The sequence below is a fragment of the Myripristis murdjan genome, chromosome 16 (assembly GCF_902150065.1).
Source record: "Myripristis murdjan chromosome 16, fMyrMur1.1, whole genome shotgun sequence".
NCBI classification, from domain to species: Eukaryota; Metazoa; Chordata; class Actinopteri; order Holocentriformes; family Holocentridae; genus Myripristis; species Myripristis murdjan.
In genome coordinates, this window is record NC_043995.1 from 28,466,920 (window position 1) to 28,487,252 (window position 20,333).

The following is a 20,333-nucleotide window of genomic DNA, read 5'->3' on the forward strand; positions in this document are numbered from 1 at the left end:
TCAATATGTGTAATTATCCCTTTACAGGAAAGCACAATGGCGGCGGCTCGCTGTAGGGATGGTGCTAGCAATTAAAGCGAGCGAGATCGGGGTCAGCGGATCAAGGGGAGGCGTTGTCAGGCGTCTTGTTGAGTCGAGGAGCGTTGACCTCGCTCCGCTCTGGAGCTGCTGTCAAAGGTGCTGTTAACACGACCCGAGCTCAGAGCCGAATAAACTTAATCCTGTTTAATTCTCATGAGAGGCAGCGTTGCTGTCAGGTTGATCGTGATGGAAAAAGGCTCAAAGTATGAACGAGTTGCTGAACATGTAAGAGCTCGCTGCAAATTATCGCCGTCTTATCAGGTCGTTTAGTCTCATTTTTAGTGTTAAAATCTTGTTTTTTCTTTATTTGACACAGGTGGGATGACATAATCCCACTTGTTTCCAATCCTAATCGACTTGATTCCAGATTTTTCTTGAATCAAGTGTCATTTTCTTGATCCTAGTGCTTTATTCTGTCTTGTTTCAACATATTTATTCTTGTTCCCAGAAAAAAAAAAAAACTGCACTGGGAAAAAGTGGGATTGTCTCATCCCATGAAGAGATTTTTTTTTTTTTTCACTTATTTGATGGAAAAAAAATAGATTTTACAGCTGAATATGAGACCAAATGACTTGGTAACGTGGAGTTTGTTGCAGTCAATGCAAAGGCATCAAGGTTAGATTTTTGCTCTCTTCTTTTGATTGACAGGTGGCGCGTCCTAATGCCTAAAGATTTTTACCTGTGCGGCGCTCCTTTAACTCCATTAATGGGATCCCCTGTTGACCTGCTGCTTGGCACACACAGCTCACAGGAGCTCGCTGATGTTGTTTGCGTCACGGAGGATCTGTGACCTACTACTTCCTCGCATTTGTTTCCTGCATTGTCCCTGAGACCTTGATTCACACTAGCCAAATGTCGAGGTTGCAAATTTGCAACTCAAAACTAGCCAGATCAATGCTAAATGTAATCACTCTATTTGTCATCCCCAGATTTGAATCTCACAATGAGCGTGTGGGAAGAGAAAAAAAAAAAAAGAAAAAAAAAACTGGAAACACTCTGACTTCTCTCGAAATCAATGTCTTTCAACAACCCTCCTCTTCTCTTTGACGGGAAAGGGCATTCACACGCATTTGGCTGCCATTGTCGGCTGTAAAATGACTAATCATAACATCATTGATGTGTCAAAAAAAAAAAAAAAATACTACAGACGACAGTGCCATTGACAACCTTTGCTCCCATCCAGAGAGAGAGTTAATTTGATCGTGATGACACCAGCCTCTTTCAAGCCCTTTTCAGGCCAACAGCAGCTGGGGCTGCAAGAGCAAGAGATGGGATGAATTCTGCGCAAAGTGAGGGGGGAAAAATAACAAGAAGAGTCGTTATTACATCTCCATTTTGGGACTAAGAGGGAGTTCTGAATTGCCCTGGATTGCACTCACGCGCTAGTTCATTCCAATGCTAGCTAGCTATAGGCCCTCAGAGCAGCAATTGGGCCTTGGGCCAGTATTAAGCGCTGGAGCTGGAACAAGAATAAGATCACAATTGCATTTAAAGCCCAGAGAAGGAAAGAGAGGAGGGAGAGAGAAAGAGGGAGCCTATGAGCCCTAATTGCCAGATGGTGAATATTTTCGCTCCCTTTCAACGGCGCATTAATTGCAGGGCTGCCCGGGGGTTGAGACGTACTGATCAGTGTGGCAGAGGATCCTGACCCTGATTATCCCCCCTCAGACTCCCCCTGCCTGAGAGACAGCGAGGGGTGGGGGGGCAGGGGGTCTGGGGAGGGATGGGGGGGAGGTGGCTGGGGGGGGGGGTCTCGCAACAGTTATTCACCCAATCATTTCCCTATCGAGCCACCTGGGCCTTGACACTTTTGGGTTGTGAGCTTGGAAGGGAGGGGATGGGACGGTGAATGGGCTGGGTAGAGGCTCTTTTGGGGGCAAGAGAGGGGAAGGCTGGAGGGGTGGCACGGTGTGTGATGTAGACGGGTGGTGGAAGGGGGGGAGGGGGTGCACTGCACACAGACCACCCCCTGTCCTCCCTCTCCCCTCCCATTTACCCACCTTGCACCCCCCCTCCCTCCCCACGCTCACCTCCCTCCCCGCGCTCCCTCCCTCCACCTCATCTCCTCGTTTACATATCTCCAAAAGATGTAATTGAATTAAATAAAGCTTTCCTCGGGGGCAGCTGCCACAGCTGCTGTTTGTGGCATGTCAAAAGGCCCGCCACTTTAAGAGCACTTACATATGCTCCAAATTAGCAGGTCAGATAGGCGGACGCACGATGACAGGGCCGAGGCTGCCAGCACGACAAGGGGCCCGCAGCTGTGAGCAATTCACTGGCAGAGTGGGGGCTCTTTCAGACCCCTGATTATGAAGGGCAATGCTGCACGTGCTCATACGAACACATACATGTTCGCAGGCGTGTGAAAGAACAAGAAAACACACACACACATATGCATGCACACACATGCGCGCCTGCTCACAGATGTAGACTCACGGGTCACCAGGATATTTAGGAAGCTGTGCTGATCCATCACCGGGCCCAAAAATCACAGTGGAGCCCCGCTTTCGAAAAATGTTATATAACCCGATGTTGTATTCCAAAAATTATATCCAGAATAATTAAAAATAAATAAACAATATTCTTAAAAAACACTTGTTATAGTTTTTGAGATATCACAGGTAGTTGGTGGTAATCAATATCAACAGCTGCTTTTGACAGGAGGATTAAAAACAGACACACCTTTGACTTGGATTTGGTCACAAATACAAGTTTTGCCCCTTTTGAGCAGTTATCATCTTTTTTTTTTTTTGCTTTGCACTTTTAATGTGGTTTTGCTTTTGCATCTTGTTGTTTGTTGACTGCCGTTATTTGTTGTGATGCTGCTCCCGTGTTCAGGTTTTGATTGAAAGAGGCATTTTACATCACAACCTGATTAAATGAGGGTTAAATAAAGCTACCATGCTCCCACTATTACTAATGAGCTCGAGTTCCTCTCGTTCCACACAAGTGACATGAACGACGGATACACTAACACACTTCAGTGAACAAAACAAAGCAGATGAGTACATTTTACAAAATAACATGCATACCTGCAGTATACATTCCCTTAAAATGACCACTGCTATTATCTCTGACCCAAGGAAAAACTGTGAAAATTATTTTTTGCGTAAAATTCAAAACGGTAGAACGCCTTTGAAGACAAAAATGAAAACTGGTATGTGTAATGTGGAATGGTCTTGAGTAAGTAAGCTTGTTACAGTGGCAGTTGTAGTGAGGAGGATTTAAACCCGAGCCATCAAATCTGGTGGGATTTATAGTGTCTGAGCATCGTTTTAAGGCAGAACAAGGAGAAATATTAAGCGATCAAGTTCCTTCGGCTGTGGTTTTGAATTTCTAAAGATGTCACAGTAGTGGACAAGCTGATTTAGTGACTGTGGGAAGTTCAGCACCAACAGCAATGAGCACTTGAACAGCAAAGATGTCCCCAAAATAAAGAAAATTTGGCCGTTTTTACGACTTAGAATTGCAGGAAAGGTCAGATAAGATGTTGTTGGTGCCAGTAATCAGATTTTTTTGGACACATTTCCATAATGCAGTCTCACAAACCAGTGTCGGGGTCTCAAACCTCTGATTGAGAAACAGTTATAAGTTTCGCACGACCTCCAAATCTGACCAAAACAGCCGTCCAGCATCTCTGTCACCTCATGTGGCTGGCGTTGTTTGCCACTCTCCTGTCACCGCTGATGATCTGGATGCGACGAGCGGCGGCCTCTTAAAATGCCGTCAACAGTTTACCTTAGTTATGTATCCAGTGAGATACGCCTGTCATGTTGTAATCAACCGTCGTGAACAATCATCTAATGACTTGTCACTCAAGGTCTGCTGGGCAATTATGATGCATTTGCATGGCAGTGAATGGTGTTTATGACAAATGATCCATGGCCTAATTGCTCGTCTGTTTTCCTTAAGATGTGAGCCGCTGATAGGATGTGATTAGATGGATGTGGGACTGCAGACTGAAGAGTCGCACAAAGTTGAGGCTGAGCGCACCGGGCGTGGTTTCGGCAGCAGAGGGCGACGTTACTGCAGTCGCTTTCTGTTCCTGGGCGCCTTGTGTTTTTGGAGGAAATCCTTGATCTAGCCACATACAGGCGTACTCTGATTTCGTTCGTCCACCTTAAGCCACGGCTGGATTGAAATGATTTGGCATGAGGCAGCAGCAACAGCCGATTAAAAAAAAAAAAAAAAAAAAAAAAAAAGAGTCCTGCCTCCTAAAAATCTCACTCTCATACCACTAAACTGCATTCTCAGTTACGTGCCGAGGGAAGTGTGTTTTTGTTTGTAACACAGAACAATTGGTGGTGTCTCTTTTGCAATTGTTATATTTACCATAACCATGTGTTTTAATGCCTAAACCTAGCCTAAACCTAACCTAGTGGCTAAGGTAATGAAACTGGCTAAAATGCCTCCCAACATGATGCGCAAGATATGTTGATTAGAAACATATTTCCGCGACAAAATACATTTACCCTTAAACACAATTAAGAATGCAGTTTAGCTGCCTGGGAATGTAATTTTTAGGAGGCAGGGTTGAAAAATAAAGAGCAGGATTTTGGACCAACCATCCGTCCATCACTGGCAAACTCGTCCAATCAGACAAATGTACGATGGAGCATGAGATCGCCGAAGCTGAACAAACAGCAGCAGCTGTGATGCTGAACGCGAGCGAGCATATCGGTAAGCATGTCGACAGCTAGTTAGCATGTCAACACATAATCTCTGTAAACAGACTCTATAAATATATATATATATATATATATATATATATATATAAATATATAGAATCTGTAGGTTAGGGACAAGATTTTCGTGTCTGAATTGTGCTAGTTTATGTTTCCACTGTAGCCTGAGTAGTCGCTGTTTATATTTATGATTGATTTTATGAAGGTAAACAGTCGGTATGGGAGCGAAAGAGTTGGGATGCATTGGCATAAAACATCTACAAAATGTCCTGATGTTTGTGTACTGTGCGGAGAAACAATTAAAAGCAATGGAAATGGCTGCAGCTACACTAGAAAACCTGAACATTTGTCCATCAGCACCAGAGGCTAAATCATCATCAGACAATCACCAATGGGTTCTGAGTTTGGTCGGTGCACAACTCTTACCATTTTTGCATAAAAATCGATGGCGGTTTGTTTTATTTGATTTTATTTAGAACCACAGTAGAAAAGTCTACTTTGCTGCATAGATACATTTGTTTTTGTTTTTTTATAATCACTTGTCATCAGGTTAGACATTTTATCGGCCACGACAGAAACTTAAGCCAAACATTTTGGATTTGTCTGCAGTCTTTGCCGTCTTTTCTCCTTGTTGGTGTTCATACTTTAAAAAAAAAAAGCTATGATGATCAGGCCACACTGCATAATGTCTCGCTGAGCTGTCTTAGTGCTGCCTATCAAACGTCAGTATCTGCTCATACCCATAAGTCCTTGAGTTTGGGTGGTTGTTTCCTGTAGCTGGTTAAGTCTGTCTTCTCTCTCCTAACAAACAGTGCTGCAGTTTACTTGGTTTACTTGGAGGAAAACTGAAACCTGCAATTTCAGGCATCTCTGTGCAATTATTTGCAGCCGCCACTTGCCCAAATGAACCAAACGAAAGTAATCAACGCCGCAGAGTTCAGCCAAACCGCTCTGTTTGTGCTTAATGTGAACACGCGATTGAAAGCCACAAACAGGATCATGGCTCATCCAGGGTCCCACCGCTGTGTCACGTTAAATTTAAAAATACAATATTTGTCCTCATCTCCAAAATTGACAGCACCGTCTTCAGAGACAATGGTTGTCAAACTCATTTTCGAGTGCGACTCTAATTGCTTTTGGCCACATATCTGCGGACGGCTTTGTGTCGGGCTCAGTTCTGAATTTGAGGGCGTTATTGTTTTTTGTTGTCCTGTGGCGAGCAGAAAGGCTGTGACTCAGCTGTTTGCATGCAGCATTGGAGAATAATGGATGTGAAGGCACACCAAACACGCCCTTTAAAAATGCATGAGCGCCCCCCAAAAACCTCCCTCTCCCTCCCCAGAATAGAGCTATCACTGGTGCCTGTTATCTCCCCGAACCCCCAGGTAGAAAATGGTAATGATACCACTTAACATCGCTGCACATATGGAGGGAAAATGGAAATGCCAACAGCACCTCAACTATAAAGCAAATCAAATTGAAATATTAATCCGCTGATTAATATAACATTATGAGAGCCCATTCTCTTTGTTGTTAAACAACAAAGGGTTGCAAAATAAGCAACTGCCTAAGAGGTAAGGGGTTTAAAAGAGTCCCACAGAGGTGCTAAAGCCCCTTTCAAACATCATTACTCTGCATAATGTATTCCCTTCCACAGTGCTGAGATTTGATATTGATGTTTACTCATTTATTTTTTAATTAACGTTCGTTGTTAATGAATTCTTTGATGAGAGGCATTTTGTAAATCATTATCCTTGGAAGAGGAAAAAAGGGATGCATCGCTTCTGCCCCTTATACTCGTGGCAGAAAAAAAAAAAGCTAGGTGTAAGGGGAAAAAGTTGGAGACGAGAAGTAGGGTCATTGTTCAAAGTTTGTTTTTTGATGCGTTGATTTTTTTTTTTTTTTTTTCCCTCCCGTGTTGGTGTTTTTCTGATTGCATCTTCTATCTACAGGGATGAGCATGGGAAGCCGACAGGGAGCCGTGCAGGAGCTCTGAGAGAGCCGGTATAGATACTTAGCTAATTACAGGAATATAACTCAAGGCTTTCAGCGAGTCGCTCCAGTGGGGAGGGGTGCAGTTTTATCCACGGAGCCCTTGGTGGAGCTCTGTCCTTCCCCTCTTTAATATTGATCACTGGGGATCTCTTGGAGGACACGAAGCAGGCTTGCAGGCTGGGAAAGTTTGTTGGACCAACAGTTTACTCTTTCTGAGGCGTCACAAACATTGAGCACTTTTCCAAACACCTCAGTCTTCTTCATTAATCTGTCGCCTCTGTGACGTGGTGATGCCCTTGTGGCACGTATGAAACTCTCAGTAAGTTTTCAGCATCCCTGCATCAGTGTTTCTGCTTCTGCGGGAGTAAAAAAATGCAGCTCAGTTCACCCCACATGGGACAACTACACTGAAATTGTCCCAAAAACATGAAAGCATTATCATACAGTGTCAAAAACAAACAAAAACAACGGATCACTTGACTGATGACAACTAAAAATATGAATCATCTTGCTTTTTAAGTGCAGCATGTGAAGAGGAAAGCAGTTGATCATTGCCCACGACTAAAGAGGAGATCTTCCAATAGGCTGTCGAACATTGTTTAAGGACAGTGGGTCCCTGATACTGTGGGCTAATCCCAGTGTGAGGTTTGGACAAGTTGGCCATGGATGAGTCTCAAGCCCCCAACCCATCTGGAGCCATCTTGGAGATGAAGCGAAAACCTGGAGCTTGTCCATCTCTTGGCAGGGCCAGTCTTATGTCTCTACACATACAAGGCTGATCGTCTCTAATCCTACCAAAGAATTAATTGCTTAATTGGATCAATTAGATGTCCCAATAGGTCCCGATGATGTGCGGTAGGTGCATCAAATAAATATGAATTCACAGCAGATTTTAGTCAAATGACTGAAGGAACTGTGAGCTTTTTGTATCCAGGTTGTTGAGCGCTGCGCGTTATTTGCTTTTCCATCTCATGATATCTAAACAATTCTAGACAAGTTTCAAAACCTTATTTAATAAGCATTGGCTCGTGTCACAAAGGTTTAGATGTCATTTCATTTCGATCGTGAAAGCACTTCTTCAAGTTTGCGTCACTTCGCGACATTATGCAGTGCTTGTTTTTGAGACAGAGGAGCTATTTTCATGACTTATGGCATTTGCAATATCTCAAAGATCACACTGCTGTTTTTCTTCCTTCAAGACAGTTTTAAATGGAGCCAAACTGCACGGCTTTAAAGGCACATTCATCAAAAAGCGAGTGCAAGTGCAGTGCAGATGCTGCCACTTTTTCTTAAAAAAAAAAAAAAAAAAAAAGATTGCAAGTAGAATTATGGCTTTTCATCAGCCGATAAATTTCACTTGTGATTAATTGCAACACTCACTTTTGGGATCATTTCTACACAAAAGAGCATTTCTGCTTTGTAAAATTCATATAAAAGAAATGCAAATCAATGGTGTTCTTGGCACCAAACATATGCTGCCACAATGCCAACAAGCCTGCCCCTGACAACCCCAGCTGGGGGCTTGTAAGACTTGCTCTTGGCAAAAGACGTTTTTTCCACCCGCTTTGCAAATGATCACCAATTAATATGAACAGCATCCAATTCTAATTTTGCACCTGGTAAGATTGTGAGTATCTTGTAAAGCTCTTCTATGCTGTGGGTCCAAATTATTGAATGTTTTCCTTTTTTTTTTCCCCCTTTTGGGATAGCAGCATAAAAACTATGGCACATGTCCACAAGCTATCGAGACGACATCAAACATCATGTAAACCATGAAAATGACCCTTTAGCTGGGAAGCCACTGCGCCTCAGGTACTGAAAGAGAGTTTCGATACAGGGATGTTTGAACTGAGAAATGCAGGGAAGTGAGAGATATCTGATTCAGTGATATGAGCTGGAGATTTAGAGGTACCTGACAGAGAGTAAAGATGAGGATCAATTCCACTTTTGGTGATTTTTTTGAACATTTTTATTTGGCTTCTGGGATTCACACACTGATGCATGCATTGCATGCTATAAAAAACAACTTCTCTTTTCAACTTTTGTACATGTATGAGAAAGAAATCAGGAATAATTTGGTTACACAGCAGCATCCATCCATGTGATGAATTCCACATATTTTCCTGAAGAAATAAAACTACAACAATTCAGAGTAGTTTCACATCACTAATTGCTCATCATCAGAGTAGCATCTCTCCCACTCTCTCGGTCTGTTTCTCTCTCCGTCTCTCTCTCTCTCTCTCTCTGAAATTGATACTCGCCATACGACTTATGATGGATAGGAAGCTTTAATGAGCTCTTACAAGCAATTAAGTAATCAGGGAACCCTGCTGCTCAGCGCTGGAGCTAGCAAGAGCAGTGACAAACGGAGGCCCATCAGTACTGTAATCAGCACAGGACACAGTCACCGCCGCTCACCACTCCCTAACAATGACACCCAACCAAGGGCAGCAATGGGCCCGAGCAGCAGGCTCCCATCTGATGTTGTTGTTATGTCTGCAAATAGTCTCTCAACTTTCCGACTTGTCGACATGCTCTCTCTGAAGTCTCCACAGCCTACACACACACTTCCTCTGGAAAGTGGCGTTGCACAGATAAACACAGAGAGAGTGAAAAGTCAGAGTCGGTGCAGGATTAACACGACCTGAGCACACCTGGTAACAGACGAGACCGGTAATGATTTGCCATTTCTGTTCATGCATAGTGCAAATTACCGTATATTATTATATTTTGGTGAACACAAAAGTCCCATAGCTAAATGAATTCATTGCTAATCAGTCTTGTTCATTTAAAAAAAAAAAAACATGTTTTTGGTTTTGCAAAAACCTTTTCCATCTTGTCATGAAAACTGGACACAGAAGTGCAGTCTTTTGAGGAAGACTGGCCATATTTTTTTGGTGCAAACTTCAAGTTTCACTTCGTTAAATCAACAAGTGACAAATTGCAAAATCTTGAACTACAATTTGGTCGTCAGAAATTATTCAGAAAATATCCCAAGCCGGAGCAAAAGCCCCTCACAAAACACAGAGATTGGCAGGGTAATTCTTTCATTACCTCAGTCCTCACATAACACTAATTCTATGCCAACAGAGCTTAATGATAATCCCCCCCTTGGAGACTCTGAGGCTGTTATGCAGCAGCAATGGGTTCCATGACTTACTCTGTGATGAAGTGTTGTTGTTTCCTTTTTTTTTGGTGTACCCACTTGCCCTCAGCCTCCCGCTTCAGGATCAGTTAGCGATTTCTTCTGACATCCTCCAGAGGACTTACCTGAACCGCCTCCAGCTGTTTGTTTTCTGTGTAGCGGGAGAAAGAGAGGGACCGTACCAGCGTCACTAGCTGAGAAAAGTGGAAGAGCGGGGTCCTTTATATGTTGTTGCTGCATTGCATTCTGGATTAACCCCAACACCCTAACCCTGGGTTCATTTACATTGTGGAAAACTTTTCTCCTGTTCAACTCCACTGTGGTGACTGGACGCAACAAATCCAAGACCAGTAGCTGTTTTTGTTAAAGTGTTGCGATGCTTTAGGGGGGATTTTGCCTTCAAGATTTCTCTCATGGCACTTCTATAAGGGTTGTTTTGTGAAACAGTCCTAATTTATGAGCTGTTTGCGGGATGGGTGCAGCTTCAGTGGGTTGTAGGTGGTAAATCTCCACAATTCATGTTGTGACAAGGAAAATGAAATCTAATTGCAAGACTTGGCATGCTCAGCTCCCTGCTCGCCTGGGGCTTATGTGTCGGTGAGCTCCACATTCTCAGCTCCGCTTTCTCACCCACCCAAGGCATGTTGGACACCCCAGGGTGGTGTGACACCTCTCCCACACTCTCCGACTCCCCTGAATAATTCAGCCCCGAACATACGTCTCATGTCTCTGCCGCAGATATCACGCCGTTTTGGGGCCCGAGACAATGCGTTTCACATTGAAAATCAAATATGTTGCTTATTAATAGGACGACTTTGGCGAACGCTACCTGGAGAAATGCCTGAGGGAGGAACTGGGAGAGAGGGGCACCCGTAGTGTAGTGCTCTCTCTCTCTCTCTCTCTGGTGTGTGAGGGGAAAACAGCTGAGGGTGCAGATTTCTCATTGCTAAACTGGCACAGTTGATATAGAGGCACACACACACACACACACACATTAGCGTACACCCAACATGTATGGAAATCAGAGAGCCAGGGTGTGTTAGGCAGCCATGCATGAAAAGCACAGAGCTTGGTGTGTTTGTGTGCAGGGGGAGAGAGAGAGAGGGAGAGGGAGTGAGAGTGGGAAAAAAAAGGAGGAAAATGGATGAAAAAGTGGCACCAAGCTGGGCGGTCACTGCAACCCTCACTTGACCTTTGCTTCGAGTCGCGGCGGAAAGAAAAAAACAGCGACACACAAGCGAAGTCGATCAAAACAAGGCCTGATGCGTGGGTGGCAGCGCCATCACAATAAAGCACTCGGGCCAGTTATGTTTTGCTTAGCAACCATCTGGTTCAGTACATTTCTCCTGACTCAAACTGGCCCAAACATGGACTCGTGCTCCTCCTCATACATACCGTATGGTTTCATTACAAAAATCTCCACCACAAGAATTCACTGCAAAAACGCAAAATCTTACCAAGATTATTTGTTTTATTTCAAGTCAAAAATGTCTTTTTTCTGGTCAAAATATCTCATTACACTTAAAATAAGACATGATCACCTCAGAAGTAACTTGTTTTTAGACAATTTTCACTTGTTTCAAGTGAAAATTCACTTGAAACAAGTGAAAATTTGCTTGTTTCATTGGCAAAATTTGCCAGTGGAAAAAGTGAAAATTCACTTGAAATAAGTGAAAATTAGCTAGAAACAAGAAACAAATTTTGCCAATGAAACAAGCAAATTTTCACTTGTTTCAAGCAAATTTTCACTTGAAACAAGAGACAGTTGTCTAAAAACACGTTACTTCTGAGGTGATCATGTCTTATTTTAAGTGTAATGAGATATTTTGACTAGAAATAAGACATTTTTGACTTGAAATAAGACAAATAATCTTCGTAAGATTTTGAGTTTTTGCAAAGTCATTTGGCCTCATAATCTTGTTTTTCTTGACCCCCTGAACTCCAGTTTCCCCTTAAATTTCCCCTTAAATACTTCTAAAGTTAGAAAAAAACCATCCATAATATTACAAGTATACTCAGAATCTGCTGGTTGCATCGCTCCACTGATGCAACATTACACTTGATGCTGCCCCGTTACATCAAACAGAGAATATCTGTCTTGTGCATCATTTCATCCTCATTTTCCTGTAATTCAGCAGGACATATTTGGTTTTTTTGGAAACTTCGGCATCTCCATTACAATTTAAGATGAAGCTCTGTGGGTTTGAGTGAAGACACCGATGGGACCGGCGGAGTCGAAGGGGTTAAAGCAAATGTAAAAATCTACCAGTGGGATGAGACAATCCCACTTGTTTCCAAGGCGCTTTCATTTATGTTTCTGGGAACAAGTAGAAATATGTTGGAACCAGGCAGAATAAAGCATCAATTCATGAAAGTTGCGGAAAATTGTTATGGAAACAAACGGGATTATTTCATCCCACTGGCAGATTTTCTCATTTGTTTGAAAAGAAAGGCAGACAGAGGGAAATAAAAAAATCACACTGAATATGAAACTGGTGGATTTTTTTTCTCCAGTGCTGTTCCGTCAGCCGCCACAGTGGAGGTTTTCTGTGCCTTGGTGGAAAGCGTTTGTTCCGGGTCCAGCTGAAAGAGGCTGTTTTGCAAACAACAGAGTCTGCCGACGTCTGCTTGTCTCTCTCAGACGAGCATTACGGGCAAAGCAGAGAGCGAGCTCCGCCGCGCCGCTAACTTGGCGTCATTTCCTCGGATTCCGTACAGATTGCACCAGCTAATTATGATCTAATAACTGGCAGACTGTCTGTTTCAATATTATTACAGGAAGAGTAGGTTAAATGAATAGCTCATCATCTGCCCCCCGTATCAGTCATGTTGTTTTAATGATCATAATTCCACCATTAAATCTTAATAATACGTCAAGATCATAAGGGAGGCATGTCAATTTGCGGCTTCAATGAGAATTAAGCCAAGTATTGCTGAAGTTGGGCCTGTTTTTTTCCCGGCAGGGTTTTATTTTGTTAGCGGCGTCCACAGCAGCAGAGCAGACACAGAGCAGCAAGATTGTTTCTGAGTCAATCTGATATTCAAGAAATTAATTTCTAATCCCTGATTGATGTGTTGACGTTACCCAGGAAAGAGGTCAGGATAAATGTTTTCTAGCTTTGGCATGTTCAGGGACACGGCCTCGTTCTAATGTATGTTGATTCTCAGGGCGGCTATGGGAGCTTTTCCATCCATTTGCAATATTTTCCTATGAATCCACTGCAAAAATGGCTCGCTTAATAAGTAACTTAGTGTCATGTTCAGTGTTAAAATGTTGTTTTTCTTAAAAATCTGCCAGTGGGGTGAGATAATCATCCTTGCTCTCGCTGCGAATCAACCTGTTTTAGGAGTTTTTTCTAAATATGTTGAAATAAAGCAGAATAAGGCAGACCAACACACCAGCATCAGAAAATGACACTTGGTGCAAGAAAACTTGTTGGAAACAAGTCGATTAGCGTTGGAAACAAGTGTGATTATATTCTCCCTCCAGAGATTTTTTTCCCCCCACTTCTTTCACTTCTTTTTCCCCCAGAAAAACAAGACTTTAACACTGAATATGAGACAAAATGACTTGTTAAGGGGAAGATATTGCGCAGTGTGTAAAAAGTCATTGTTCAGATATTCGAGAAAATGCTGAACAGAGTGTTTTTTAACCAAAAGTTATACAAAAAAAAAAAAAAAAAAAAGGAAATAATGTCACGTTTGAGAAAGACTCAAGCAGGATAACTGGGGATAAAAGCAAACAGCACTTTTGAGAAATAAAAAGAAGCCAATTTGGAGAAACATTTGAAGAAGACATCTTGTTAAGTCAAGACTAAAATGACGGTCTGTTTGGTGCTGCGGGATCATTTCTTGGAAGACTCTTGGATCTTCTGTTACAATCTCAATTACAGCACATTAAACTTTGAAAGGCCTCCAAGGACCTGGAGCACAGGCACTTTTGGATGGACTTCTAGAGACTCTTAAAAAAAAAAAAAAAAAATCACCGCTTTGAGGTAAAAACCTGTATTCTAATCACTCTTCCCTCAAGGTTTTCTGTTTGTGAGCGAGAGACAGTCACTGCACACAGCTCCCAGCTAAGAATAGCTCCAGGAGAGAGAAAAAGCAGCAAAGTGAGGAAAGTGAGGCAGTGAGAGAGAGAGAGAGAGAGAGAGAGAGAGTAAAACGAGGAGAGTGTAAGAGAGAAAATGGGAGAGAGAGAGAGAGAAACGAGAGGGAGTGTGACTGAGAGAAAAGCTCTGCCAACGAGTCAAACGAAGTAAACATCATCAACGCGATCCGGTGGTGACTTGGTCTGGCTCTGTGCTCAACACGGCGGTGGAGGAGTGATGGGATGACAGCAGGGAGATCAGTCTAAATCAATCAAGTGTGTGGGCGTGTGTGTGTGTGTGTGTGTGTGTGTGTGTGTGTGTGTGTGTGTAGGGCTGTGCATGCAGCACCAGTGAGTGTGCTCAGGGATTAGCAGCTTATACAGTTAACATGAGGCACAGTGGCTGCCCTGCACACACAAGTCTGGTGAACTCCAGCAGATCAGACACAAGAAGTCCATTCAGCGCTACAGCATTTGTGATCTTAAGCACAATTTTTAAGATACCGGCACTTTCCACGACTACTTACATTTTGAGATACTTGACTGCACTAATGGACACTAAATCTCCCCACTGCACTGCATTCATCTGAGGGCTGTAGTTACTAGTTACTTCACAGAATAAACTTTTCCATGCAAAATATCCAGTGTGATGCATTGTTACAGTTAGAGCCACAACATTAAAAAAAAAAAAAAAAAAAAAAAAATCTTACAGGTTAAAGATTCACTATATTCACTTGACAAAAAGCATGGGATAAGCACAAAATGTTTGGTTCTATAAGTCTGACCAACTCACTGCTAAATGACTTATTCCACATTTTTATTATTTGATTCTAGCCACCTTTCATGCATCAATTATTTAACACTTTAAGAGGAACCATCTCTCTCCATGACTACTTTTATTTTCCTCGACTTAACATTTTACTTATAATCTTCTATGTGTTTATTGTTGTAACTTTTTGAATGCAGAATTTTCTCTGTTACTGTATTTTTCGATCATGGTATTGGTGCTTTTACTTACGTAAAGGATGTGAGTACTTGTTCCCACCACTGCGTTCAGCTATACTGTGTCATACATCACGGTAACCAGCCGCATCTGTTGGAGTCTCTCACATAAGGCGTCTCAGCAAGACTTGTGACTTCCCTAATAGCTGATGGGAAACGATGGTTTAAAAACACTTCTTAAAATTACTTAGATAGTTGTATGTTTGGGATTCTAAGGCGTGGATATTTTAAAGTGTGACCATTTTCATGCCACAAAAATTTACAAGAATTCAGTGTCACCCCAAGAATTATATTCTTTTGAGGGTGGAAAAGCCTCTGAAACAGTGTTTAAATAATCACATGATACCAAAACTCCCCATTAAAAGCTCGAGTGATGACATTTGTTTAGGATCAGCAGCATCTTTAGACAGGATGCTGTTGACTAAGTTCCATGAGATCAATGATGGACCACAGTTCTGTGTCAAATATTTGATAAAATTTCAATATCAGTCCAGTGTCAGTCTATTTAACAAGACTGATTTATGAGGAGATTAACACACTAATATTACTACCTGAAAAATAAAGTTTTCATTGAACATGAAATAGGAGAAATTGTCTTTTCATTCAATCATAAAAGCCCTCGCACCACAGTTTCAACTATAGGAACTTTCCACAGGAACTGGGCACCTTTTGAGGATTTTCCACCGCAGGGACGAGGGTCTAGATGAAGCTCCAGGGATATTTTTTACCCAATTGATTAAGTTCATTTTGTCTCTCATTGACATATACACAAGTTTTTCCTTTGTTCAGACAAAAATACAAGATAGAGCTGTTCATACCTGCTTGACAGTTTCGACTGTGGCGCCAGTCTTCCTCAGAAGCGTCATCTGACGTGTTGCTTACGTGTCATTTATCTGATAAATGACACGTTTTTGTCTGAACAAAGGAAAAACTTGTGTATATGTCAATGAGAGACAAAATGAACTTAATCAATTGGATACATGGAAGTTTTGGACAAGACGGAGTCAAAACTCTCCGCCGATTGGAGAAACTGGAAAAGACGCAAGCTCGCCAAAGGAACCACCTAAAGTTCAACCTCCGATGCAAAGACGAGGACATAACGCCGGCAAGCCTCAACATAAAGAGCCCAATCCCGACCAAAAACGCAGAAAACATCATCAACAAAGCCAAGAGGGCTCTCATCAGAGAGCGGATAAGGACTACAGCAAATAAAATTGAAAACATCAACTCACAAGTAAAAGAGAAAATGGACGCCTTCAAGAACCAATACAAAATGGAGAAGGAAATGGAGGAAGAAATAAACACACACCTAAAACACACGCATGAACAGGAATTCGAAAAGACAAAACAACGTCATATCAAAAAACTCAATAAACTAATGGGAAGGAAACACAGAAGGGGGCCAACACACATAAAAACAAGCGACAAATGGGTATGCAACTTGTCAAAACGCACCTTAACAGAAACAGAAAAAACAGTCTTAACAAGAGGCCTAAACTTCGCCATCACACCCTCAAAAATACCAAAAGAAGAATACATTCTAGCCACAGAACTTGCATGCCATAAAATACAAGACCAAGGGAAAAAAGCAGAACTGCGTAACGCGGTAGCAGGCATACTAAAATCAGCCAAACTTCCCCAGAGTAACATCACGAAGGAAGAGGAAAAAGAAATCATGTCACTCAGGCAAGACAAAACAATCACTATCCTACCCGCCAACAAAGGCAGAACCACAGTCGTAATGGACACAGAAGCATATGAGCAAAAGATGGGAGCTATGCTGGCGGACAGAGACACATATAAATACTGAAAAAAGACCCCACGGAAGATAAGAAAAGGACGCTGAAAACACTACTGAAACCACTACTGGAAACCAAAAAAATAACACAAGAGGCATACGACCACCTGATACCCACAGCTAATGTCACCCCCCGGATTTAAGGCACACCAAAAATCCACAAAAAGGACACCCCACTGCACCCCATAGTTGACAGCATCGGGTCAGTCACATATAATCTCTCCAAAGCCCTGGTAGAAATCATCAAGCCACTCCTCGGAAAAACAGAACATCACTGCAAGAACTCAAAACAACTGGCACAAGATCTCAACAACATAACGGTACAGAAAGATGAAATACTCATATCACATGATGTCGTGTCACTTTTCACCAAAACACCTGTTGACGTCACTTTACACATTGTAAAGGAACGACTAAAGGAAGACCGGACCCTCAAAAAGCGCACAAACCTGACCGTTGATGACATCCACACACTTTTAAAGTTCGTTGCCAAATCCACATATTTTCAGTTCAAGAACACATGCTATAGACAGACAGAAGGATTCGCAATGGGAGACCCACTATCTGCAATAATGAGCGGTTTTTTCATGGAGGACCTGGAGATCAAAGCCATCCACACAGCACCCACCCACTGTAAACCCACACTATGGAGGAGATACGTTGATGACATCCTGGAAAAAATAAAAACCGGACACACAAAAGAACTCACAGACCACCTCAATACCATGGACAGCACCGGAAACATAAAATTCACACACGAAGAGGAAATAGACCGGACCATACCTTTCCTAGACATAAAAATCCACCACAAAGAAGACGGCAGCATCAAAATCACGGTATACAGAAAACCCACACACACTGACCAGTACCTCCTCTGGAGTTCGGAGCACCCCACAGCGCACAAACTTTCCGTAGTTAGAACACTTTACGAACGGGCCACAATCATTACCGAAGATACAGACAGACAGGAGGAGGAGAAACACATACAGCAAGCACTCAGACTCAGCCAATATCCCAGATGGGCCATAAACAAAGGACAACAACAGGTGAAGAACCGAGAAGAGGGGCAGAAAGAGAGAAAAGGGAAACAAAAAAGACCGACGACAAAACCAAAGACACCGTAACCATACCTTACATCCGGGGGATAACAGAAGCAATACAACAGGCCATGAAAAAACACCACATATACACAGCAGTAAAACCACATACAAAACTCCGCCAGCTGTTGGTACACCCGAAAGACAAAATAGCACCGGACAACAAATGCAACGTCATATACGAAATACCGTGTAAATCATGCAGAAAAACATACATCGGGGAAACGGGAAGAGCGTTCAGCACCAGAAAGAAAGAACACAAAAAAGAATGTGAAAGGGAGACAGCAGGACGATTCACACGAACACAGAAGGACAAAACAGAGCAAGAAAACCTAAAATCAGCCATCACAGACCACTGCAGGAGGAATAACCACATTATGGACTGGGACAAGGGAAAGATAATAACATCTGAGGCCAACAAATTTAAACGGTGGATAAAGGAGGCCATCGAAATTAGGAAGCGGGCAAGGGACACCATCAACCGGGACGAGGGGGCATACACCCTCTCGCACACCTGGGATTCAGTACTCCAAGAACCATCCAGGGAGAAGGGGGCGTGGTCGGCCCGACAGACTCTGACAGGTCTGTCGGGCCGATCAGCTGATAAATGACACGTCAGCAACACGTCAGATGACGCTTCTGAGGAAGACTGGCGCCACAGTCGAAACTGTCAAGCAGGTATGAACAGCTCTATCTTGTATTTTTGTCTGAACAAAGGAAAAACTTGTGGATATTTTTTACCCCCCAAAATGTCCCTGCTCTGGCAGTAGTCCTCTCTAAAAGTACAGGAATCTGCCGCACAAGACCCCCGTCACCGACCGCTTACTGACTGCTTACCGACCACTTACCGCCCGCGTAGCAGACTTCTGCTCTCCTGGGGCGATGAGCAGGACATGACGGGACAACTGTCTTCTCATGGTGGCTACTCCACAGCAGCAGCGGCTGGAAGAGGCAGCACGTAGGAGAGCCGCTTGCTGCTTGAAACAAAAAACTGTAAAAAGTGTCAGAGGCTGGTGTAACCTGTCAACGAGGTTAAATATCCTGATGCTTCACAAATGTGAAAAATGACGTGTAAAACAGCCGTCACGTCTTCATAACTTGCCTAATCTTTGAGAGTCTGCAGGCTGAAGGAACCTCTAAATGATATTATGATTCGGTGTTTCACACTTTTGGGTGAAATTGTTTGCACTTTTGTGTTTTCCTTATGGACTCTTGTTTTCTTTTGATTCGTGTGTTGATCTTTTTGTGTTCTTACTCATATTTCAGAGTTACAGTTGCCCCTCGCTATAACGCGGTTCGCCTTTCACGGCCTCGCAGTTTCGCATTTTTTTTAGTGCAATTTTGCATGTTTTTTTTTTTTTTTTTTTTTTTTTTTTTACAGCGCATTGTGTTCTGCGTCCTGATTGGCTAAGGGACTGTAGACCATTGTCAATCAATCTCCTCCGTGCCGTGTCTCCTGTACAGTACAGAATGCGTTCATTCTATAATACTGGACTTATTTTTCTACGAAGGTTTGAACTTTGAGAGTTTAAACAAGAGAGAAAAGTGAGAAAATGTTAATGCCTGTCTGAGAAAAGTGTATAAAGTGTGTAGTGAGGGGTTTTACAGCCTTAAAACATCTAGAATAATTGTAAAAAATAAAGCTGACTACTTCGCAGATTTCGCCTATTGCGGGTTATTTTTAGAACGTAACTCCCGCGATAAACGAGGGACCACTGTATATTTCTTGTATTTCCTATTTCCCTGTTTCCCTCTATTTCCTTGTGTTTCTTGAATCTCCGTCTTTTGTGCTCCTTTGTCGTCCCTATTGTTCTTCCATGGTCTGGTCATCTTTTTTTTTTTTTTTATCCCCATGCCAGTGTTCATTTCGTCAATGAAGATAATGACAAAAAATGTTTGTCAGTGATGATGACGAGCTTAAAATAGGTCATAGATAATAACAACGACAGGACAAAAATGTTATCAGTCGATTGTCAGACGTGTAAAAATCCCCTCTCTTGAGCATCCCTCAATATAACCCTGCAGTGTGTGTCATTGGTTGAATTGGTTGAATGAGGGCGGAGCCACAGCCACACAGGTACACAGTTTGCCTTTTCCCCAGCGCTGTAATCCAAACAGACTCAAGCTCACTGGCTTAGTTGGAGGGAAATAGTAGATCTATGGACACACTTTACTGATAATACTGCAGGAAATAAAACACAACGCACAACAGGAACATAAGAGCCACCCTGTGCTGCTGTTTGACGGCCGTGTTGTCGTCATCATTGGTCAGCATTAAAGTCACTGTATTTGCATTTTGCAGTGTTCCGTGCAAAGCAGCTAAATAAATCCAGCCACAACGGCTACACATAGAAAGTTTAGTTTGTTGGTTTGCAGTAAAGCAACAGTCAATGCGACTCCTGTTCCCGTGCTCTTCACACTGGATCATAAAATGCATGGA

General features: G+C 42.6%; 1 long non-coding RNA gene across 1 annotated transcript; it reads right to left on the minus strand.

Moving 5' to 3' along the window:
- Positions 1-4,114: 4,114 nt before the first annotated feature.
- On the minus strand, positions 4,115-18,116 carry LOC115373993 (uncharacterized). The gene is made up of 3 exons (XR_003929584.1): positions 18,029-18,116; positions 15,127-15,132; positions 4,115-4,126 (listed from the first exon to the last, which is right to left on the minus strand). It is a non-coding gene; the product is annotated as an uncharacterized LOC115373993 (long non-coding RNA).
- Between the last annotated feature and the right edge of the window lie 2,217 nt (positions 18,117-20,333).